This window comes from Cydia pomonella, chromosome 12, assembly GCF_033807575.1.
Source record: "Cydia pomonella isolate Wapato2018A chromosome 12, ilCydPomo1, whole genome shotgun sequence".
NCBI lineage: Eukaryota > Metazoa > Arthropoda > Insecta > Lepidoptera > Tortricidae > Cydia > Cydia pomonella.
The window spans coordinates 19,695,024-19,720,257 of NC_084714.1; the positions used below are offsets into that span (position 1 = coordinate 19,695,024).

Consider the following 25,234-nt stretch of genomic DNA (forward strand, 5'->3'; position numbering starts at 1 on the left):
CAAATAATTTCTTCTCTCCCTAGGCCCGTGTTAATTTTAGGAGACTTTAACTCGCATCACCAGTTTTGGGGTAGTTCATCATCTAATTATAATGGAGATCGTCTCATACATATCTTAGACGAACACAACCTTTGTGTTTTAAACACTGGCTCTCCAACCCGCCGAACAGCGCCAACAGAGTCAATTAGCGCTATTGATTTATCTATTTGTTCGGTCGATCTTGCATCCTCTCTCTCTTGGCATACCTTAGATTCAACATATGGGAGTGATCACTACCCTATTATTATTACATTTCCATCTTCCATTCCTCCATCTCCAAAACCTAGCCCTAGGCTTAAGTATAATTTAAGTAATGTTGATTGGAAACTTTTCAAAAGCCGCGTAGAGGAGAAATTGTTGTGTTTGCCCACTATAGATGCTAGTAATGTAGTTAGCTGCTCAGTTGCCTTAGCCCAGACGATTACCGAAGCAGCTGATGAAATTTTCCCTGTAAAAAACAGTGTATCAGGTAAAATACCTTCTCCTCCTTGGTGGGATGATGATTGTTCTCAAGCAATCAGAAACCGCAAGGAGGCAGAGAGAAGTTATCGTCATTCGATGACAAATGAAAATTTCGAGATATATATACAAGTTGCTCGTGAGACTAAAAAATTACTGCGCAAAAAAAAGTTCGAAGGCTGGAGACGATTTTGTTCATCTCTTAGTCCTAACGTGAAACCATCCATAGTATGGAATAATATTAAAAGATTCAGACATGCTTTCAATGAGCCATCTAGACAGACACTTCCTCCTAACCTTGCTAATCAGTTCATGGACAAATTAGCACCAGCATCAGTCCCCGAAGAACATGTTTTCCACCCTGCTGCCTTTTCATTTGACTCTTCCTATTATACTGTATTTAATGGGCCTTTTAAAATAGAAGAGTTAAAAGGTATACTAAGTAGTTTAAGAGATACTTCACCTGGGGATGATGGAGTCCCATATTCCTTTTTAGCAAATGCTAGTGATGGTATTCTCTCTTATTATCTGAATATAATAAATTTTGTCATCCAATCTGGTACAGTCCCGGATTCTTGGAGATCTCAAATAGTTATTCCTATATTAAAACCCAACAAACAAGCAACAGATGTTTCTTCTTATCGTCCAATTGCCCTTTCTTCAGTATTTGTTAAAGTAGCAGAACATTTGATTAAAAACAGATTAGAATATTTTGTAGAAAAAAACCAATTACTTTCTCATAGTCAGTTTGGATTCCGAAAAGGTAGATCTACCTATGATAGTTTGGGTATATTAGTTGCAGAAATTAGATTAGCATTTTCTAGAAATGAGTCTGTAGTAGCTGCTTTTCTTGATATAAGTGCCGCTTATGATAATGTTTTAGTCTCAGTATTACAAGCAAAACTTCATAGATTAGCTGTACCAATAATGTTAAGCAATTTCATAATAAATCTTTTATCAGAAAGGTCCATTAGCCTTCTTATAGATGACAACAATAGGATTTCCCGTTTAGTTTGGAGAGGTCTTCCACAAGGTTCCGTATTAAGTCCATTGCTATATAATATCTACACATCCGATTTAGAGTCATCCTTAAATGGCACTGTCAGAATTTTGCAATATGCTGATGATTTATTATTATATTCACCAAACCTTTCTATTGAACAGGCCAGTAGATCCATTACTTGTTCTTTGGGTTTATTGAAGTTATGGTTAGATTCAAATGGTCTGGAACTCTCAGTTCCTAAAAGTGTTGTAGTTTTGTTTACTAGAAAACTGTTTCCTCCTCCAATCAATGTGCAATTTAATAACTGCTCCATTCCCATTAAAGATAAAACCAAGTTCCTAGGTGTTATTTTAGATAATAAATTAACAGGTCTTCCACATTGTGATTACATAGTTTCTAAATGTGAAAAAAATATTAATATCCTTAGGTGTGTTTCAGGAGTTTGGTGGGGTTCGCATCCTCTTTGCATAAAATTAATGTATAATGCCTTGATAAGAAGTATTCTAGATTATGGAACATTTTTGTTAGAGCCAGGATTTGTAGCAGGCTTCCAAAAATTAGATCGTATTCAATCAAAAGCCCTGAGAATGATATGCGGTGCCATGAATTCAAGCCCTATCAATGCTATGCAAGTTGAGTGTGCTGAGCCTCCACTCCATTTACGACGCCAATATCTTTGTGATAGGTTTATTTTCCGCTGCTCCCAATTTTCTAATCATCAACTCTGGGTTATCTTGTCTAACCTCCTGCTTCAAATAACTACTTCTAACTACTGGAAGCACAAGAGTCCTCCATGTTTGATTAAAAGTTTTCAAAAACTTAAATCTATTTCAGCTCCCACTGTTAGCTCTTCAACACTTCCCATTTTCCAGTATGAATATGAATCTGTAATACTTGATCCTCCAGTTCTCCTTAATATCGGCATTTCTAAGAATGATGTTGAACAAAATCAACAATTCCTGGGATTCATTGGAACAGATGGCCTAGCTGCTGATCATATATACACAGATGCTTCTAAGATGTCTGACAATGGGTGTGTTGGCATTGGTGTACTTCACACCCAGTCTAATATTTACCAAAAAATAAAGTTGCCTCCAGAGTCCTCTGTGTACAGTGGCGAGTGCTTTGGAATTCTGAAAGCAATAGAATTCATCATTATAATGCATCTTAAAAAAACTATTATTTTCTCAGATTCTCTAAGTTCACTTCAGGCAATAGCTAAATTTCCTTTCAAATCTAAATCTAATAACCCAATTATTTATCAAATCCGTAGCCAACTGTTAAAATGTCGTCTTAAAGGGTATTCGGTTTCCATTGCCTGGATCCCTGGACACAGAGGGATTAAAGGCAATGAAAGGGTGGATGACTTGGCTCGAGATGCCATTAGTTCTGGGGACATGTTTCCGTTTAGGAATGTTGCTGAAGACCTGTTGGCACTGCCTAAATTATATCTAAGAATGGAATGGACAAAATTATGGGCATCTGGTGCGGGTGCCGCTGCGTTACATTATCGTAGCATACAAACAACAATTCCTGCCAAACCTTGGTTTGCTAAAATCTCTTTGCCAAAGCCTGCAACTAGTATGTTGATTCGTATGAGATTGGGCCATGTATGTACACCGGAACACCTGAAACTACAAAATCGTGTGGCCAGTTCTGCATGTATTTGTGGAACTGATCCCGCTGATCTTAATCATATCTTTTTTTCTGGTAATTGTAACCTATATGACCGTTCTATATTATTAAGACAGCTGTCAGATTTAAAAGTTCCGTTTCCCACATCTATTACAACACTCCTGTATATTAATGATTCATCTCCATATATATTTAAATCATTGTATTCTTTTATTTCACGTCACAACATTAAACTTTAAATTATTTGAATTATTAACCTTTTCCTGATCCTTTTCCAAAATTCCGTCCTACCCGTTTTAATGTAATCCTTAATTCCGTTTCCCCGTTTTACTCGTCTGGCTGAATGCGCCAGGAGCGCGAAGCCATTAAAAAAAAAAAAAAAAAAAAAAAGTGAACGCTCCCAAAATGTCATAACGAACGTGAAAAAAGGAAAAAAAAAAAGGGCGGGAAACCGAAAATACTAGGCGGCATTTTTGAAAATATTTTAATTATAGTGTTTTAAGTCCTTTTTTACTGACAAAACCGAGATATATTTGCTCATTTATTATTAAATTTAATGTTAGATTAAATTTCTGATTCTACTCGTTGAATGAGGCCAGGAGGCGGGGGTGCGGGCGGCGGCCCCTCCCCCATGGAAACAGAAACCGCCAAAACTTCAACAAAAAGAAGAAATAAAGATGTTTCTGATACAGAAGTCACATCATGTAAGCAAAAAATGACATACATACGAAGTCGTCGCGGTCTCTTCAAAGACCACAACCCTATATATGAAGATTTGACAAAAAAAGAGTATCCTGTACTACTACAATCTGCTTCTAATGAACTGACTCATAAAGTCCCCATGGACATCCTCAAAGTTAATGGAATATTAAAAGAGATTTTGGGGGTGCAATATGTAAAGGCGGCTGGTAAACTTTTATGTTAAAGTTTATTTCGGATGTGCCAAGGATGCAAATGCATTTTTGCTAAACAAACCTGTACTACAAGAAAATAATTGGAAAGCAACAATTCCATATGACAGCATAGAGTGCCAAGGAATTATTCGTGCTCCTGTGGATCTTAGTGAGGAGACATTGCTCGAGGACTTAAAAGCGAGTTGTATGATTCTTGGTGTAAAGCGCTTTACCAAAAAACAGGACGATGGGCAATTCAAACCTCTCCCAACCGTCCTGGTTACATTTATGGCCTCGTCTAGACCCGACCACGTAATCTATGACCATATCTGGATGCCTGTACAGGAATACATCAGACCTCTGCTTCAGTGCTTCAGATGTTATAAATTTGGACATGGCAGTGGAGCTTGTAAAAGCACTCAAGTATGTTCCATTTGTTCGGCGGGTCATTTTTACAAAGAATGTACCACACCATCAGTCTTCAAGTGCTCAAACTGTAGTGGACCCCATTCGGCAGTTTCTTATACCTGTAAAGTGAAGGCAGAAAAAATTGCACAAATTAAGAACAAGATAAATGGCAAATTCTCTTATGCAACTGCAGCTGCAATAGCTGTTACACCTAATAATAGTACTAATCCAAATAGTAAGATTTTAAAAACACCTGCTAAAACACCTCACGGACGTGCTATGATTGCTGACATTATTAATTCTGATATTGTCCTTAATGCAATCACCAAAACAATTGTAGAATTAATGAAAAAAAAGAGAAGTCAATAATACTTCCTCTGGTCCTTTACCAATATCCTCCCAAATGATTAAAGAGCTGCTTGTAACAAGTTTTACCACTTAAATTATGGACAGGTTGGGTATCAAACAATTAAAAATACTTCATTGGAACTCCAGAAGTCTATTTCCAAAACTAGGTCAACTTATACATTTTTTGCATGGCTGTGATGAAAGTGTCGACATTATACTATTTAATGAAACTTGGCTGACCCCTAGCAAAATTATCAAATTGCCTGGGTTTACTGTAATTAGAAGAGACTCAAACCATCCCCATGGTGGTGTTGCAATTGCAATTCGTTCCAAATACAAGTTCAGTATTGTCAACACTTTATCACAGTACCATTTTCAAAATATATTAATTAATATTAACATTCATAATTTTTCTCTAGATTTGTTATGTGTATACGCTCCTCCACCTCCAAATGGTAAGTTTACTATAGATTCATTGAAAGATACATGTTCAAAATTTGTAAGTAATAATCGTTTGATAATAGGTGACTTCAACGCACATCACTCATCTTGGAGTTCAAGAGTCAATGATGGAAGGGGTAAAGCTCTTCATGCTTATGTGGAGAATTCTGACTTAATTTGTTTAAATGATGGCACTATCACCACTTTTGCTCCGTTTGGCCAACAAGGTAATGTTCTGGATTTGGTATTCGCATCCCGAGCTCTTAGTTCTAGTTGTTCGGTATTTGTTCTTGATGATCTTCTTAGTAGTAATCACTTTCCTTTGCTCATTAGTGTGGTTTTTGACTCGCCCACTCATACATATTATTCTAATAACTTATTTAAGGGTCCAGGTATTAATCTTCAACAAGATGATAATTCGCTAGCTAAGGTAAATTTTAAAAAGCTTGACTGGTCTAAGTTTAACAAGTTATGTGATGATAAATTTGAAGTTTTTCAATTTGTAAATAACCCTCTAGAAAACGGGAGCCACTAATGCACAGCCAAATAATGCACAACCCAGGAATGTACAGCCCAATAATTGGCGTCCATCATGGACGCCAATTATTGGGCTGTACATTCCTGGGTTGAGCATTCTCGGGCTGTGCAAGTTTGGTCCGGGGCGATAATACGAAGCCACTCTTTTCACAGGGCAATAATGTACGACCCTATAATTCGCGTCCACTAATCTGAGTCCCTTGGCTTTCAATTATCGGGCTGCGCATTATTGTTACGGGTCGAGAATGCTCGACCCAATAATGTACATCCCAATAATTGGAAGCCAAAAACCAGAGACATTTTTTTTTTTAAGACAGCTGTCAAAATTAGTAGGGACGTTCTGACATGAGCTCTTGACAGTTTAAAAATAATCGGTTTTTTCTAGTGACATCTTTCAATGACATTGACAGTGTTGACACTTGTTGGTTTTTTTTTTTTTTTTTTTTTTTTTTTTAATGGCTTCGCGCTCCTGGCGCATTCAGCCAGACGAGTAAAACGGGGAAACGGAATTAAGGATTACATTAAAACGGGTAGGACGGAATTTTGGAAAAGGATCAGGAAAAGGTTAATAATTCAAATAATTTAAAGTTTAATGTTGTGACGTGAAATAAAAGAATACAATGATTTAAATATATATGGAGATGAATCATTAATATACAGGAGTGTTGTAATAGATGTGGGAAACGGAACTTTTAAATCTGACAGCTGTCTTAATAATATAGAACGGTCATATAGGTTACAATTACCAGAAAAAAAGATATGATTAAGATCAGCGGGATCAGTTCCACAAATACATGCAGAACTGGCCACACGATTTTGTAGTTTCAGGTGTTCCGGTGTACATACATGGCCCAATCTCATACGAATCAACATACTAGTTGCAGGCTTTGGCAAAGAGATTTTAGCAAACCAAGGTTTGGCAGGAATTGTTGTTTGTATGCTACGATAATGTAACGCAGCGGCACCCGCACCAGATGCCCATAATTTTGTCCATTCCATTCTTAGATATAATTTAGGCAGTGCCAACAGGTCTTCAGCAACATTCCTAAACGGAAACATGTCCCCAGAACTAATGGCATCTCGAGCCAAGTCATCCACCCTTTCATTGCCTTTAATCCCTCTGTGTCCAGGGATCCAGGCAATGGAAACCGAATACCCTTTAAGACGACATTTTAACAGTTGGCTACGGATTTGATAAATAATTGGGTTATTAGATTTAGATTTGAAAGGAAATTTAGCTATTGCCTGAAGTGAACTTAGAGAATCTGAGAAAATAATAGTTTTTTTAAGATGCATTATAATGATGAATTCTATTGCTTTCAGAATTCCAAAGCACTCGCCACTGTACACAGAGGACTCTGGAGGCAACTTTATTTTTTGGTAAATATTAGACTGGGTGTGAAGTACACCAATGCCAACACACCCATTGTCAGACATCTTAGAAGCATCTGTGTATATATGATCAGCAGCTAGGCCATCTGTTCCAATGAATCCCAGGAATTGTTGATTTTGTTCAACATCATTCTTAGAAATGCCGATATTAAGGAGAACTGGAGGATCAAGTATTACAGATTCATATTCATACTGGAAAATGGGAAGTGTTGAAGAGCTAACAGTGGGAGCTGAAATAGATTTAAGTTTTTGAAAACTTTTAATCAAACATGGAGGACTCTTGTGCTTCCAGTAGTTAGAAGTAGTTATTTGAAGCAGGAGGTTAGACAAGATAACCCAGAGTTGATGATTAGAAAATTGGGAGCAGCGGAAAATAAACCTATCACAAAGATATTGGCGTCGTAAATGGAGTGGAGGCTCAGCACACTCAACTTGCATAGCATTGATAGGGCTTGAATTCATGGCACCGCATATCATTCTCAGGGCTTTTGATTGAATACGATCTAATTTTTGGAAGCCTGCTACAAATCCTGGCTCTAACAAAAATGTTCCATAATCTAGAATACTTCTTATCAAGGCATTATACATTAATTTTATGCAAAGAGGATGCGAACCCCACCAAACTCCTGAAACACACCTAAGGATATTAATATTTTTTTCACATTTAGAAACTATGTAATCACAATGTGGAAGACCTGTTAATTTATTATCTAAAATAACACCTAGGAACTTGGTTTTATCTTTAATGGGAATGGAGCAGTTATTAAATTGCACATTGATTGGAGGAGGAAACAGTTTTCTAGTAAACAAAACTACAACACTTTTAGGAACTGAGAGTTCCAGACCATTTGAATCTAACCATAACTTCAATAAACCCAAAGAACAAGTAATGGATCTACTGGCCTGTTCAATAGAAAGGTTTGGTGAATATAATAATAAATCATCAGCATATTGCAAAATTCTGACAGTGCCATTTAAGGATGACTCTAAATCGGATGTGTAGATATTATATAGCAATGGACTTAATACGGAACCTTGTGGAAGACCTCTCCAAACTAAACGGGAAATCCTATTGTTGTCATCTATAAGAAGGCTAATGGACCTTTCTGATAAAAGATTTATTATGAAATTGCTTAACATTATTGGTACAGCTAATCTATGAAGTTTTGCTTGTAATACTGAGACTAAAACATTATCATAAGCGGCACTTATATCAAGAAAAGCAGCTACTACAGACTCATTTCTAGAAAATGCTAATCTAATTTCTGCAACTAATATACCCAAACTATCATAGGTAGATCTACCTTTTCGGAATCCAAACTGACTATGAGAAAGTAATTGGTTTTTTTTCTACAAAATATTCTAATCTGTTTTTAATCAAATGTTCTGCTACTTTAACAAATACTGAAGAAAGGGCAATTGGACGATAAGAAGAAACATCTGTTGCTTGTTTGTTGGGTTTTAATATAGGAATAACTATTTGAGATCTCCAAGAATCCGGGACTGTACCAGATTGGATGACAAAATTTATTATATTCAGATAATAAGAGAGAATACCATCACTAGCATTTGCTAAAAAGGAATATGGGACTCCATCATCCCCAGGTGAAGTATCTCTTAAACTACTTAGTATACCTTTTAACTCTTCTATTTTAAAAGGCCCATTAAATACAGTATAATAGGAAGAGTCAAATGAAAAGGCAGCAGGGTGGAAAACATGTTCTTCGGGGACTGATGCTGGTGCTAATTTGTCCATGAACTGATTAGCAAGGTTAGGAGGAAGTGTCTGTCTAGATGGCTCATTGAAAGCATGTCTGAATCTTTTAATATTATTCCATACTATGGATGGTTTCACGTTAGGACTAAGAGATGAACAAAATCGTCTCCAGCCTTCGAACTTTTTTTTGCGCAGTAATTTTTTAGTCTCACGAGCAACTTGTATATATATCTCGAAATTTTCATTTGTCATCGAATGACGATAACTTCTCTCTGCCTCCTTGCGGTTTCTGATTGCTTGAGAACAATCATCATCCCACCAAGGAGGAGAAGGTATTTTACCTGATACACTGTTTTTTACAGGGAAAATTTCATCAGCTGCTTCGGTAATCGTCTGGGCTAAGGCAACTGAGCAGCTAACTACATTACTAGCATCTATAGTGGGCAAACACAACAATTTCTCCTCTACGCGGCTTTTGAAAAGTTTCCAATCAACATTACTTAAATTATACTTAAGCCTAGGGCTAGGTTTTGGAGATGGAGGAATGGAAGTTGGAAATGTAATAATAATAGGGTAGTGATCACTCCCATATGTTGAATCTAAGGTATGCCAAGAGAGAGAGGATGCAAGATCGACCGAACAAATAGATAAATCAATAGCGCTAATTGACTCTGTTGGCGCTGTTCGGCGGGTTGGAGAGCCAGTGTTTAAAACACAAAGGTTGTGTTCGTCTAAGATATGTATGAGACGATCTCCATTATAATTAGATGATGAACTACCCCAAAACTGGTGATGCGAGTTAAAGTCTCCTAAAATTAACACGGGCCTAGGGAGAGAAGAAATTATTTGTTCAAGCTCATCAAAAATGGATGATGATGGATGAGGTATATATACAGAAATGATACAGATGTTATTTACAATGGCAGCAACAATTGAAAAATCATCGCTATGGGATGGAAGATTATAAGGTGAAAATGAAATGGAATTCCTGACGAGTAGAGCTACACCGCCCCATCCGCCAGGACGGTCCTCTCTGAGACATGAATATCCAGTAGCTCTAAGAAGAGCTCCAGGCTTTAGCCATGTCTCAGAGAGGGCAAAAACAAAAGGTTGAAATTTGTTTAATAAATGTATTAGATCTTGCTTTTTATTTATTATGCTTCTGCAATTCCACTGAATAATTGTGGCCATTATTTTTAATAGTTGTAACAAGTACATCAAGCATGGGGGCAACGTGGGACGGTAGTTTTACATTGGGCTGAGATAAATGATTAATTAGGGCTTGAATTTCGTCAGCTACTGATGTATTCTCTTTGCGAGAATCTTGCTGTAGTGCACAGCCATTTGGAGGAGATGGAATGGTATACTCATTAACTAGTGCATTATGAGCTGCTACATCATACCCTGTCATGGTCTTTCTTACTGGACGTGGCTTCAAAAAAGTTGTTTTTTTGTAACTATGGGACTGCATGGTTGTGCTCGGGGCTGAATTATGGACTCTGTGATGTAAATTTGGCTGGGACTGTAACTGTGGTTGTGGTTGTGTCAGAAGGACATCGGCGAATGATTTAGAAACTGCAGGATGTAGTTTGACAGCTTCACCGTAGGAAATACAATTATTGGCCATAGTTATTTTAATATCCTTCTGTCTCTTATGCTCCGGGCAAGCCCTGTTCGTGGCGAAATGAAAACCATTGCATAAGCAGCAAATGGCATCTTCTTCCTCCACTGAACAGGTATGACCGGAGTGCATTTGACCACACTTAAAACACTTTGGTTTTGATCTGCAATTAGTTTTGGTGTGTCCGAATTTAGTGCAATTATAACACTGAATTGTGGGGAAAATATACAATTCAACAGTCAGTGAGTTGTAGCACGAAAATACCCGTTTTGGTAAGACTTGGCCATCAAAAGTTAAAACAACTGTTTCAGAGGGTTGCCACGAAACAGAACCATTAACCGTAACTCTATGGTTTAAGCGCCGCACTTTAAGAACATTTCCGCACCCAATGGGCACGGAAATGTTTGACAAAATTTCTTCATCCGACCACTGTGCAGGAATGCCGCGAACCAAACCCATACGGGTCACAGAAAAAGACGGTATGTATGCAGTAAGATTCTCTAACTCGAGACATGGGTCAGTTACAAATAAATTTGCATCTAAATAATTTGAGAATGACATTGCTATGCGAGTTCTGCCAATGCGCTTAACACTTCCGTTAATAATGTTTCTGAAGGCCTTTTTGACGAGGAATTTCCCAAAAGATACCGGGTGCAGAGATGAGCTTGCGTCAGTCTGTTTGAGTTGGACGTGAACCATAAAGGGTGCAACATCTGAATTTGAAAATAAGTTCCTACCAACCTTGGTGCTAATAGCGCTATTGTTTATATTTGTATTTAAATTGTCAGAGGGGATTATGGTAGGCTGCGTGCTAGAACTCGAAAGAGCTTGGGAGTTTTGTATGTTTTCCTGGCAATCGCACGAATATTCCCCGCCATTATTTTTCCTTCTTTTTTTATTGCAATTTTTGCATCTTTTTTGTACTTTATTTCTTTTAAGTTCACTCCTGCTACCCACAGAAGTGTCAGTATCCATTGCCGAATCAACGGTCACATTACATCCGACCTGGAGGTTTCCACCTCCAGGATCAGGAGGATCGTCGTCCCCCATAGAAAATTTACACGAAAAAACTTACCAACTATGAAGAAATCCACTAATTATATATACAAATAAAAGAATATATACAAAATATGTGAAAAATTATATACAAATTACCGATTTCCTGATATTACAATAAAAATAATGTACGAGAAACAAAAAACTAGACCGCCGCGTTTCACGTTTCCCGCGCTTTTTTTCCACTTGTTGGTTTACTTTACGCTTTGTTATCATCTTTTTATTTTTAAGGTATGGTTTTCAAGAGCTCTAATATTTGTAATGTATGCATGAAATCATATGGCAAGAGAACCTAAATCGTTTTGGAACTATATGAACTCTAAAAGAAACAGTAGAGGTACGGAAAAAATATTATTTAATGGAACCTTTGTCCGGTAAACAAGTAGTGAATTTGCTAGGTTTTTGCACTCTGTATACAGTGTGAAGGTGTGGAAAGTTGGAGGTAAGCGCCGCAGCCCGCAATAGTCGCAGCGGGCACCGAGAAGAGCGCTGTAGGGGTTCAGGTTATGACAGGCTAGATATACAAGACGTGCGACGAGCCCTTCAACAACTTCAAGCCAAAAAATCTTCTGGTCCGGATGGTATTCCCTCGTGCGTATTTAAGCACTGTAGAATTGTGCTGGCGGAGCCGCTATTGCACCTCTGTTTCAAGCTAAAAGTATTCCTAGAAATTTATAAAATTACTTGAGTGATAACCAGTACTGATAGGTGGATCAGGAGATAAGGCAGAGGGTTTCGACTTTCGAACGACAACAAGTTCGGCCAGCAATCTTCTTAGTCACGTAGTGCAGATAATATGTATAGTGGGTAGCAGGAGTCAAACTGATAATGGTTACTTTGACTTTAAAGACACTAGATCTGGTTGATAATGACTTGTTGCTGTCAAAGTTAGCAGGCTTTGGTTTTACCCCACACTCACTTAATTTTTTTGCAGACTACATGAGGGAAAGACAGCAGTATGTAGATTATGAAGAGCACAGATTGAATCCAGCAGTGACATGGGCCATTTGTTCAATAGAATATCTTGGTTATATGGAGATTGGCTGAGAAAGCAAGGTGTATGCTACAAGGTGCAGGTTTCTGCAAAATATATTAGGGTGAGTCCATTAAGACAGCTGTTTATCTGAAAAACAGGGACTGGGTCACTGGTCAATGGGTCATACACCATCAAAAACTCAATCTTAAGAGCAAAACTACAAAAGGATGCATATGTTGGTGGATCCCCTTAATACAAAGAAACATAACACTTTCAGAAAATATATATTCTCTAATTATAATGCATGATATGATAAATTTACAATGGTCATGTAACAACATTGTTACCTGACAGGCAGTCTTCCACACATGTACCTTAATTAATTTAAATAATTATAGTCCGCTTTTTTCAGAGTTCCTCAGTTTGAGGTTTTTTAGATTACCTCAATTAAAATAATTTGTCGGTCGAAAAATTCTAATCTTAAAAAACAATGCTGAGGTCAATACTGGTGAGCCTCAAATGGCGGGTGGATGTCAGCAATTTCAATAAAATATTTATAAACATATTAAACCTTCTTTGTACTTCAGTGTACATTTTATAGAAACCTGTGTACCTCTCCGTGAAATGAGATATAGGCTCAAAACAAATGCAGGTTTTTTTTTATATACCACATCGGTGGCAAACAAGCATACGGCCCACCTGATGGTAAGCAGTCACCATAGCCTATGGACGCCTGCCAGCAAACAAAAAGTCTTCTGGAAATCGATTTTCACTCATGTTGTCTCGGATATGAGTGAATATGGTATTGATACATTCAGTGTAATTCCCTGAACACAAATATATGAGATGACAATGGCGAAAGTGGTGGGGGTTATTGTATACATACCCACGCTCGTAAAACAATACCCTCCTCCTGACACAGTTTTCAGTAACAATATAGTATTTTTACCCGACTGTATCAGAAAGAGGGTAACGTCTTTCGAGCGCGGGTATGTCTATAATTATGTCTATTTATTTGGCACGCCCTACAGCTCAAACGGCTGGACGGTTTTTGACATATGAGTTCTGGTTGAATTCGTCAGAATTTTGGTAGTGACAGGCTATATACATTTTCAAAATGGCGCCCGCTAATGAAATAACCAAGAGCATGTCGGGCCACGCTCAGTGTAGGGTTCCGTAGTTACTCTTCCGTCACAATAAGCTAAACTGGAGCTTAAAGTATAGTAAATTGTTAACCAAGGGATGAAACGGTACCTTTCACCTGAGTTAAACAAATAGGCAAATTTGCATAATCAGTACCTAATTAAAATAAGTCTTTTTACTATGAAGGGAAAACTTTTTGCGATAACTCAAAAACAGCTAAACTGATCATGTCCGCTATAGTTTTCATTTAATGTCTTTCTTAAGCTCTTCCACGATTTTTTTCATATTTTTTGGACCTATGGTTCAAAAGTTAGAGGGGGGGGACAATTTTTTTTTTCTTTCGGAGCGATTATCTCCGAATATATTCACTTTATCAAAAAATGTTTTTTGAAAACCCCTATTAGTTTTGAAAGACCTTTCCAACGATACCCCACACTCTAGGGTAGAACGCGAAAAAAAAATTTCACCCCCACTTTACGTGTAGGGGAGGTACCCTAAAAAAAATTAAATTTTTAGATTTTATTGTACGACTTTGTCGGCTTTATTGATTTATATATCCATGCCAAATTTCAGCTTTCTAGCACTAACGACCACGGAGCAAAGCCTCGGACAGACAGACAGACAGACAGATAGACGGACATGGCGAAACTATAAGGGTTCCGTTTTATGCCATTTGGCTACGGAAAACTCGAAAAACGAGCCAATCCTGCAGTCTAACGCAACTAGTCGCGACCAATCGCGCATGTGATGCGAACTCATCAACAATTGGCGTTCTGGCGGTAGACTGTTCGATGGGCTCGAATTCGTGTGCGTGACACCGCTTTACTGACCCCATTCTTATTGCCATTAAGGCCCGTCCTTAGATATATGTCAATGTGTTCAGGGCATTACACTGAATGCATCGATACCATATTCACCCATATCTGAGACGACATGAACGAAAATATAAATATATATACCTATATATTATTATATATATATATGTTTGTATCTCTTTACCTTTGGCTATTACTACTTACGATTATAACGACGAAATTTCGGTGGTCCCTTCATCGTCGTTATATTATATCCGAAATCCATTGTATGTGGTTTCGTACCCTTTTTAGGGTTCCGTAGTCAACTAGGAACCCTTATAGTTTCGCCATGTCCGTCTGTCTGTCTGTCTGTCTGTCCGAGGCTTTGCTCCGTGGTCGTTAGTGCTAGAAAGCTGAAATTTGGCATGGATATATAAATCAATAAAGCCGACAAAGTCGTATAATAAAATCTAAAAAAATTTTTTTTTTTAGGGTACCTCCCCTACACGTAAAGTGGGGGTGAATTTTTTTTATTTAACCCAAGAGTGTGGGGTATCGTTGGAAAGGTCTTTCAAAACTAATAGGGGTTTTCAAGAAACATTTTTTGATAAAGTGAATATATTCGGAGATAATCGCTCCGAAAGAAAAAATAATGTGTCCCCCCCCTCTAACTTTTGAACCATAGGTCCAAAAAATATGAAAAAAATCGTGGAAGTAGAGCTTAAGAAAGACATTAAATGAAAACTATAGCGGACATGATCAGTTTAGCTGTTTTTGAGTAATCGTAAAAAGTTTTCCCTTCATAGTAAAAAGACTTACTTTAATTAGGTACTGATTATGCAAATTTGCCTATTTGTTTAACTCGGGTGAAAGGTACCGTTTCATCCCTTGGTCAACAATTTACTATACTTTAAGCTCCAGTTTAGCTTATTGTGACGAAAGAGTAACTAGTTAAACTAGGCCTTATTGGGATTAGCCCGGTTACTTCACGATGTTTTTCTTCTTCACCGAAAAGCGACTGGTGAATATCAAATGTTCGTACAGAAGTTCCGATGACTGTAGGTTGAAAACATCAAACCAAGAATTTATCGCTCTTGTCTAAAAACTTAAAGTCTCAAAGGAAAATTTTGGTGCTTCTTCTTTGAAATAGCTTTGGTTCTTGACTGTAGGTTGAAAACATCAAACCAAGAATTAATGGCTCTTGTATAAAAACTTAAAAGTCTCAAACCAAAGTTTTGGTGCTTCTTTTTTAAAATAGCTTTAGCTCTTGACTGTATATTGAAAACATCAAACCAAGAATTAATCGCTCTTGCCTAAAAACTTAAAAGTCTCAATGGAAAATTTTGGTGCTTCTTCTTTGGAATTTGGTTATATTTTTGGTTTGAGGTAGAGTTACTCAAGATAAAACCGTTTTTTAAGAGCGTGCTATATCTCTTTCTAAGACTTTTTTTTCTTGCGGCGAATAATTAATATCTTAACTCAAATCACTACCATTCGCTTTAAAAATGTGTAAAGATAAAACTAAATAATTTTTATTCTCCTTTAAAAAATTATGTTGTTTTTAACTCAAGACATATTTATTAGACTAAGCAATTTATTATTTTATTTAAGCAACCGTGCGCAAGAGAGTTTTGCGTTTTGAATTAAGATATATTTTTTATCTGTGTACGGAACCCTACACTGAGCTTGGCCCGACATGCTCTTGGCCGGTTTTTTAAGCCTAGGTCGTTTTAGGAATAGATGTACTGATTTCTTTGTCTGAGTACCCATAACACAAGCCTGCTTGGCTTACCGTGGGACTTAGTCAATTTGTGTAAGAATGTCCCTATAATATTTATTTATTCTATTAAAGGTTTACAGAGGTACACTGAATGTGCAATATAACTGCATACTTTTAGTGCGGTAGGTACAATGACAAGATTTCATAGCTCAACCCGCCATCCTGACGCTCACCTATAGTGATACATATTAGTAAATTGTAATGTATAGTTATGAAAGTAAATTAAAGTTCATGTTGCACAGATAAAATCACTTTAAACAACGTTTCTAATGAAATTAATCTCAAATTTCAGGAGCTGATACAGGCAGCCAGAATGAGTCTGCTGGGTCGCCGGCGCCGGACGCGCGACGCGCGCCGCGGGCGTCTGACGTCTTCGTGTCTCTCGCCAGTTGCAGGGGAAGATGCGAATAGTTATAAAGGCGTGCATGACGTCTCTAAAAAATGATAGATATAATACTAATATTGTTGCCCGAGGTATTACTCAAGTTCACGGGGTAGATTACAGGTGTAGTGCATAATCGTAGATCAAAATTAGTACATTACGATATACTCGTATAAGGAGTGTACCGAAAAAAAACTGTAAACTTCAAATGAAAAAAAAACTGATGCAGTTGAGAACAAATTAAGGTTTTTAGAATAACTACAATAAAAAGCGACTTTTAATTTAGATAATTGTCACTTTTTTTATTTGTTCTGTAGGAGTGATAGGCAGCTTGTTCCTAGCGCATTCAGTGGCAGCTTTTGACGGACCCGTTTTCCATATTTGCCTGCATCACCCCGTCACCTGCTGGAATTGTTAATGTTTATTGGCTATTTCATTCTTCTCTTTTAATACACTTTTGATTTGAGCCCAATAATAGTTGATAGAACGGCACTGCAGGACGTTTGGAGCTCGTACTCTATTCTATGTCAACTGCCAAATGCGATTTTTGTAGGAAGGAAATTGTATGATTTTCGATTTGGCCTAGAATGATTATTATTCCAAGATTAATAATTCTGGTTTTACGCTGTTCGACTTTACACCGGCAAATAAAAGAGATGCCTAAAAATATTAATCAACATCTCCAAAATAATCAGTTTCTAAAAATGCAACATTTTAAAACATAAATTTAAGAAAGAGATCAACATTTAAACACACTTTTAGTGCTTTATAGGTTTCTAGAACATATAAGTCATTAAGTTACATTCTTATTTTGGTAAAAAAATAGCAAAAACGTCTCAGAAAAAATTTAAATAATCATGTCCAAAAATTGCCAATTTTTGAGTTTATTACTAATCTACTCAAACTTTAAAACTGAAAAAAAAATACTTAAAAACATATTTTTTGTGCTTTTAACCTAGGTATTAGATACTTGCAACATAATCATTCTTACTCTGTCAATAAGAAATTTATACCTCTAATTAATTTTGAACCTACGAAAGTCTGACATCTTATTTTCACATTTATAAGCGAATTTGTTAATTAATTGTACTTAATGTTAAGTTTGTGTTAAATGTATTACTGTAAAGTTGTCCATTAGGTGAAATATATGTGAAAGTCGCTTCTAACCTAACAGAATACGCAAACGTGGAGTCACGGGACCGGCTTAGCCTAGTGTGACCCACAAAATTTATGTAATTGTATCTGATTTTTAAAAATAAAATTTTACTTTACAATCTGTACCTGTTATATACCTTTTTAGGGTTCCGTAGTCAACTAGGAACCCTTATAGTATCGCCATGTCCGTCTGTCTGTCTGCACCGGAAAGCTACCTATGTTTTTATAATAATTATCTGGTGCTTTATTTCATGCATGGTGTGAAATAATTTATTTTAAATACAGTCAAATTACGGGCATCTTACCAGTCTACCATAGGGCAAATCTGAAATGGGTCAAGGTCGGTGCAGTGACAAAAAAAAAAACATTTTACCTCCTTTTCTACATAATTAGGCGTAGTTCGCTGTCTTTTGTATGTTTCGAGTTTGCAATATTCTTACCCCCGGAGTTACACACAATGTTTTTCATCACACTTGCGAAGAAAAAAAACAAAATTTTAAGCGAAATAATTCTTCGTGACATATATCATACATTCGTCCGATTTCTTGGAAGGTGAGGCATCGAAGGCACAGACCTATTCGGCATTCAGCCACGATTGAAAATTAAGTAAAAATATTTTAATCGGATGTTAAAATAATCAAATTAAATAATTTTAAACATAAACAAAAATTAAATTATAAACGTCAGTATTTTAAAAGTAAAACTCATTTATGCTACTTGGTTTGTATGAATAAGTGACATAATTAAAGAAAAAGCTATAACTCCCTAGGGAGTTATAGCTTTTTTTTCACAATCCATAAATCCCGCGGCAACAAAGTAGGCCTTTGTCCTTCAGCACACCTGCATGAAATAAGATCTTTTTCGAGCAAGTGTGATGAAAAGATTATTGTTGATTTTGGATTTCATACAATGGAATTAAAAATTTTGCCTCGCCTGGCTCGCCTATACAACAAGCATGCTAATAATGTCCCTTCTTTGGATGTGTTTCACGACAGTGAAGCCTCATTTAAAAACAAATTATTATCTGTTGACAACCTCAGCTAGCTCGGCTAACTTGGTTACTTTTGTGTGGAAAATTTATTGTTCGTATTAAGTAGATGTTTTGTTAATTAATATCATATTTATATTAAGGTCTTATTCTGAATCTTAACTTAAATAATGCATGCTGTGATTGCCTTTAAGTGGGGGATCAATTATAAATGTGCTCTTTTAGTATGTAAATTATAGTATGTGAATTGTATCTTCTGTTGGTGATCCTAATAAACAAATAAACAAAGACCCAACCTACCCCTAACCCTAACCTACCCTACCCTACCTACGCCTAATTATGTAGAAAAGGAGGAATCAATGAGAAATGATTTTATTATAAATTTGTATAAATGTATGTGTCATTACATAAAATTTACTTAATAACTATGCTTTCATATTTATTATGAATATATTACAAGGCGTTGTACCTATGTCGATGTTTCACTTATATGCCCACCAATATAGCTAGCCTAATGTAGATTACCACTGCAAAGCCAGGAAGGCTAATCTTTAACACGTTGGCTGCCATAAACATCACCGGTGGGATCACGTAATCTTCTCTGTCCAGCTCTCTGGCTGTGTCGCTATGACCATCACTGGTGAAATCGAAAGCTTGTTACATCTTTATTAACCTCAGTAATAGTCCGATGCTGGGAACACTAAAATTGTATGGGGCGTGGGAGGAACACTTTCGGTGAAGTATGGTGGGCAGCCAACGTGTTAATACTTCGTTTATTTTTGGTAGGCTTAATTTGGCTGCCCTTTTTAGGGTACCTTCCACGTACCTACCGTAATAGGGGACTACTACGTAAAAACCGTATGTAAAATAAAAGGTAAAAAAAACTATTTCTAACTTAAGAGTTATTAGTATACCAGAGAGCCTACCGCGAACCACGTTCGACGTGTTGCCACTTCTGTCGCACTTGTTAGTTCTTTCTTAAGTGTGACAGGGAGGCAACACGAACGCGCCCTAGCGCCCGCGCGGTAGGCCCTCAAGTGTAACTGGGTCGCAGCTGAATTTTGTCCATAATGGCGGTGAATACTGAATACTTCATCAAATCATCATAAGAAGCCTGTCGAAGAGCCCTTGCTCTTTCCATACTCTTGCACGTAGCCATGTGCAAGAGTATGGAATAACAAACACTTTACGAAAAAGTCTAAAATGACTGTCTACCAAACTTGTGTCTTGAGCATACTCTTTTAGGGGGCTGAAAACTGGACGTCGTACGCTATATAATAAGAGAAAGATCCCCGCATTTTGCGAATTTCGATTTTCGCGGTAGGCCCCCAGGAACGAAGACGGAATTTACACCTGCCACGTGCGCTGCCTTGGTACCTACGTAGTGAGTAGGTACGTATGGTATACTAAACATAAACATAACGTGGAAAGACAGGGTTACTGGGTACCAACGAAAGTGTACTGGAGATAGCTCAACTTCCTAATATCACCGCGGTTATGATCTGAGACCACGCTACTCAAACAAAAACGCTTGCGGTGGCTAGGGCATGTGTAACCAATGGACAGTGGCGACAGTGCTGATTAGGCTAGCGCAACGTAGGACGCCATTGCTCCGCTTTAAAGACTGCGTAAAGCGTGATATGTCGGTTTAAAACGGAGTTTTGTTTCAAAAAGTATTTTATCTTAAAAAGTATTTAGAAGATACGTATCTAGTATTTCAAATACCATTTCCAGAGGTATCTTAAATTGTATCATTGATGTAAGTATAATTAACTGGATTCACTATCAGCCGGAAAAAATGGCCCCACAAAAGTAATGCTCGAACGGCTCGAGCACGAGTTTTGCTCCCAGTCTCATTTCGACCGGCCAAGAGCATGTCGGGCCATGCTCAGTGTAGGGTTCCGTAGTTACTCTTCCGTCACAGTAAGCTAAACTGGAGCTTAAAGTATAGTAAATTGTTAACCAAGGGATGAAACGCGAGTTAAACAAATGGGCAAATTGGCATAATCAGTACCTAATTAAAGTCTTTTTACTATGAAGGGGAAACTTTTTGCGATAACTCAAAAACAGCTAAACTTATCATATCCGCTATAGTTTTCATTTAAAGTCTTTCTTAAGCTCTACTTCCACGATTTTTTTCATATTTTTTGGACCTATGGTTCAAAAGTTAGGGGGGGGGGGCACATTTTTTTGTTTCGGAGCGATTATCTCCGAATATATTCACTTTATCAAAAAATCTTTGTTGAAGACCCCTATTAGTTTTGAAAGCCCTTTCCAACGATACCCCACACTGTAGGGTTGAAGCAGAAAAAGAAAATTCACCCCCAACTTTACGTGTAGGGGAGGTACCCTCAAAAAAATTAAATTTTTAGATTTTATTGTACGACTTTGACGGCTTTATTGATTTATATAACCATGCCGAATTTCAGCTTTCTAGCACTAACGACCACGGAGCAAAGCCTCGGACAGACAGACAGACAGACGGACATGGCGAAACTATAAGGGTTCTCAGTAACTACGGAACCCTAAAAATGCGCTTATTAGCAAAACAACAAGAAAAAACTGGCCACGTGCGAGTCGGACTCGCACAGGAAGGGTTCCGTACCATTATCTATAAACACGGTCACGCATCCAAGTACTGACTCCGCCCGACGTTGCTTAACTTCGGTGATTGGATGAGAACCTCGAGATTGGAAATAAATATTTATTTTATTCTGTTTTTAGTATTTGTTGTTATAGCGGCAACAGAAATACATACTTAATCTGTAGAAATTTCAACTGGCTAACTATCACGGTTCATGAGATACAGCCTGGTGACAGACGGACGGACGGACAGCGGAGTCTCAGTAATAGGGTCCCGTTTGACCCTTTGGGTACGTAACCCTAAAAAAGGATGGCATATATTTCTTTCAGTGAATTCTATTGATAATTTAACAGAAATATAAAATTAATAATTCATTTTGTTGATACAAATTAACGGTTGTCACGGAACAAAAATCTATGGAGTCTACATTAGATTTTTTTTTAATACCATGTTGGTGGCAAACAGGCATACGGCTCACCTGGTGGCAAGCGTTCACCGTAGCCAATGAGGTCCTGAAACACCAGGGTGTCACATACGCGTTGCTGGCACGTTTTTTATGCGTCTGAAGATGTATTTACTATTTGCAAAACAACTGAAACTTTTTAAAGACATTAACATGCGAAGGGGAATAAACCATAACAATTCTATAATAGCATCTAATGTATTGAAAACATTCATTCACGTAAAAAACATAACAACAATCATAGAATTGTTGTAATAAAGTCGATGTCTAACCTGTTACTAACTGTACGTTTACATTACACTGCGAAAAAAGAAAGCTCCAAAAATAAATGTAGATCAAAAAGACAATGGACCCGGGTACGTCCTTAAACTAAGTCCACAAGAGAGGTATGGGTATTGTGAATATCATCTCGCTTAGTGTGGTAAGGCACAGCACAGCGGATGTCATTCCAGATCTAGAGCAGAGCCCAACTGGGGAAGTACCTCCACCTTAAAGAAAACCGCAGCCAAATAACACTAGACTACTCATAGTGTTGTGTTCCTGCCGGTGAGTAAGGTTGTCAGAGTTCAAAGAGGGGAGGGAGGGTTGTTAGGGTCGGCAACGCGCATGTAACTCCTCTGGAGTTGCAGGCGTACATAGGCTACAGAGACTGCTTACCATCAGGCGGTCCGTATGCTTCCCTCGTTAAGCTCTGGCAACCTTACTCACCCCCTCACCTTGTTTAAGAAGAATTCCAGTGATGGGAGTATCCATGAGAACTAGAAGCGTTTGAAAATTGATAGGCCGCTGGATATTATTCGGTAATACATCGTATAACGAGCGGTTAAGTCTGTTGCAAGAAAAGAAATTGTGATCCGAAGTTCCTTCGTCAAAACAGCACTCGCATAAAGAGCTAATTTTTGCGAGGAATACAGGAGTGCAGACGTGACCCAATCGGAGACGGCAGAGTGTAGACGTAGCCTATTTACTAGCAGAATGAAAACGGAAGAACCACGGTTTATGAGGTATAATTGGTTATATGATTCCATAGTGTTTTCCAACATGGCGTCCAGAAGAAACCCATAATTCTTGCCAATCGTCCCTCAAGTCACGGCGAGCTTTAATCATTAAGTCGGATGCAAAAACCATGTTGCGAGCAGTGTTGGGCAAAAATCAATTCGAATAAGAATAAGAATAAAAACAGAAATTTTATTCTTATTCCAACACAATGGAATAAGAATAAATCCATCCCTTATTATTTTAAAATTACATGAAATGGAATAAATCATGCAATTTTTATTTTAAATGAAGAATAAAAGACGGAACGGAATATTCCATGAATGGAGTTATTCTAAATAAGGTTTTAGTGGAATAACATGTTATTTAGAATTAGAATGAAGTTTGAAGTTGTCGTTAGGTCAATCTTGCGAGTCGATTTACTACCACTTCCTGACGTTCGATTTGGCCTGGTATTTGGTAGTATCTGGTGGACTTGGTGACTGTGCAATATTATGGTGCTATGAAGCTGGTCTGATGGTGGAGCCCGAAGGTGGCCAAAGGAACTCCTAAAGTAAACAAAATAAAGACACCGTGTTTTGACAAACACTTTGATGTTTTATGGTTTTTCTGAACACCTGCGGCTGCCGGCCCTTCAAAAGAACTTTGAGCATGTTATTTTGCCGTTTAATAATATGAAGAAATTTTAAATAACAGGTATTTAAAAAGACCATCTAATAACTCAGTACTTAATAAAAGTTCGGTAGCAACAAGGACACTAAAAGCACCGAAGTTAATTTAGAAACATGAAAATATATCCAGTCATCATAACTTAGACAAATGTATTTTGCAGTAGCGGCGGCTCCATATAACCCGATTCCCATTCACTCGCTATTCATTTTGACGTTTATACAATGATCAACTTACGAAAACGTTATTTAACCATAAAGTATTCAATGTTTTAAAATGTCCGTTTGAAAATTTGACACTTAAACTGTATTCCATTAAGTTTACTTTTGTATGAAATACTTCTCTTAACTAAAATTATAAAGAAGCGTTATTAGCATCTACCAGAGCGCATTGCATAATGTCAAACAGCTCTATATATTTTGACACATTTCTTTCGCATTGGCTATGGAGTGTGGAATAAATTTATCTCTACCTTCCGTAGCATTGGCATTGGGCATTGGGCGTCCTCTTCTTTTAATACGTCAATGTCTTGTATATGGAGTGTGGAATTAAAAGGAGGGAAATCTCTTATGGTAAGGTCTGTTTTTTTATTCCGTAGACAAAAATGACGTTTCATATGTAAGACATGACATGAAAGTCAGTACCACATGAAATGTCATTTTAGTCTACGGAATAAAAAAACAGAATATAGAGCTGTTGCAAAAGTGTCCAGCTGTCAGCTATAAATAATTGTTCCAAATCTCTCCAGAGTAGCGCTAGAGTAGCTAAGAACCTAGGCGTTATTGACGCAGTGAAGCGCGCTGTCTATAATTTGTTTTTTTTTTTTCAAGTATTTTAGGTATTGTAGCGCCACCTATTTAAGGTTTTTTTATGACACTTTTTGATACATGGAGATTCCATTCTTTACCTCCACCTTCCATATCTGATATCTTAGATACTTGACTATCTAGTATCTTGTATTTTGTATTTACATGTACATCCCTGGTAGTGATATATATATACTTAATGTTCGAGTACGTACGTACATAAACGTACGTACGTTGGATTGCCTTACACGGCGGCAATGAATATAATAATTTTCTGTAGGTACTTTATGTAAAACACACAGTCGAACCCAGTGGCGTAGCTAGCATGAGTGGCACCCGGTGCGGAGATTGTGGGTGTCACGCTGTCACCCAAAATCAAAATTGTTCAAATATGTGACGGTCCACATCAAAAGGCACCTTAACGCGGTCGGCGCTTACGTTGCTGCATAGTACTGAGGGCCTACCGCGAACCACGTTCGACGTGTTGCCTCCCTGTCACACTTACGTACGAATTTACGAGTGCGACAAAGAGGAAACACGTCGAACATGGTTCGCGGTAGGCCCTCTGCATTAGTATTGGCGCGCCGCTAATAATGGCGTAAGCGCCGACCGCCTTAAGGTCCCTTTTGATATGGACTGTCACATATATAAAATGGGAATGGGATATCCCATAGCCCAGAATTTAGCCGATTAGTCTAGCTCATTTTAGATCTCATGAACTCTCAATAGTCCATACACCCTGGCTGGTGTTGCCTCTGCGTGCCTCTGCATTTTAAGATGACATGGGCAAGGGCAACACCCGCTCGGTGTAACCCTTACATTTCATAAGTGTCAAAAGGGACTCTACGTGTTGGCTTCAGCTCCACGCACGCCTCCCAATTGTCTGGATCCCTATTATCCCGCGATGGGAAAGACATAAAATAAGCAAAAAACGGAACCCTTATGGATT

At 37.6% G+C, this 25,234-nt stretch overlaps 1 long non-coding RNA gene and 1 pseudogene across 1 annotated transcript; both read left to right on the forward strand.

Annotated features, from left to right (window-relative positions):
* The first annotated feature begins 3,547 nt into the window (after positions 1-3,547).
* On the forward strand, positions 3,548-5,531 carry LOC133523798 (uncharacterized; annotated as a pseudogene).
* A 6,216-nt stretch (positions 5,532-11,747) lies between these two features.
* Positions 11,748-18,672, forward strand: LOC133523802 (uncharacterized). Its single transcript, XR_009800281.1, has 3 exons — positions 11,748-11,886; positions 12,484-12,646; positions 16,535-18,672. It is a non-coding gene; the product is annotated as an uncharacterized LOC133523802 (long non-coding RNA).
* The last annotated feature ends 6,562 nt before the right edge of the window (positions 18,673-25,234 follow it).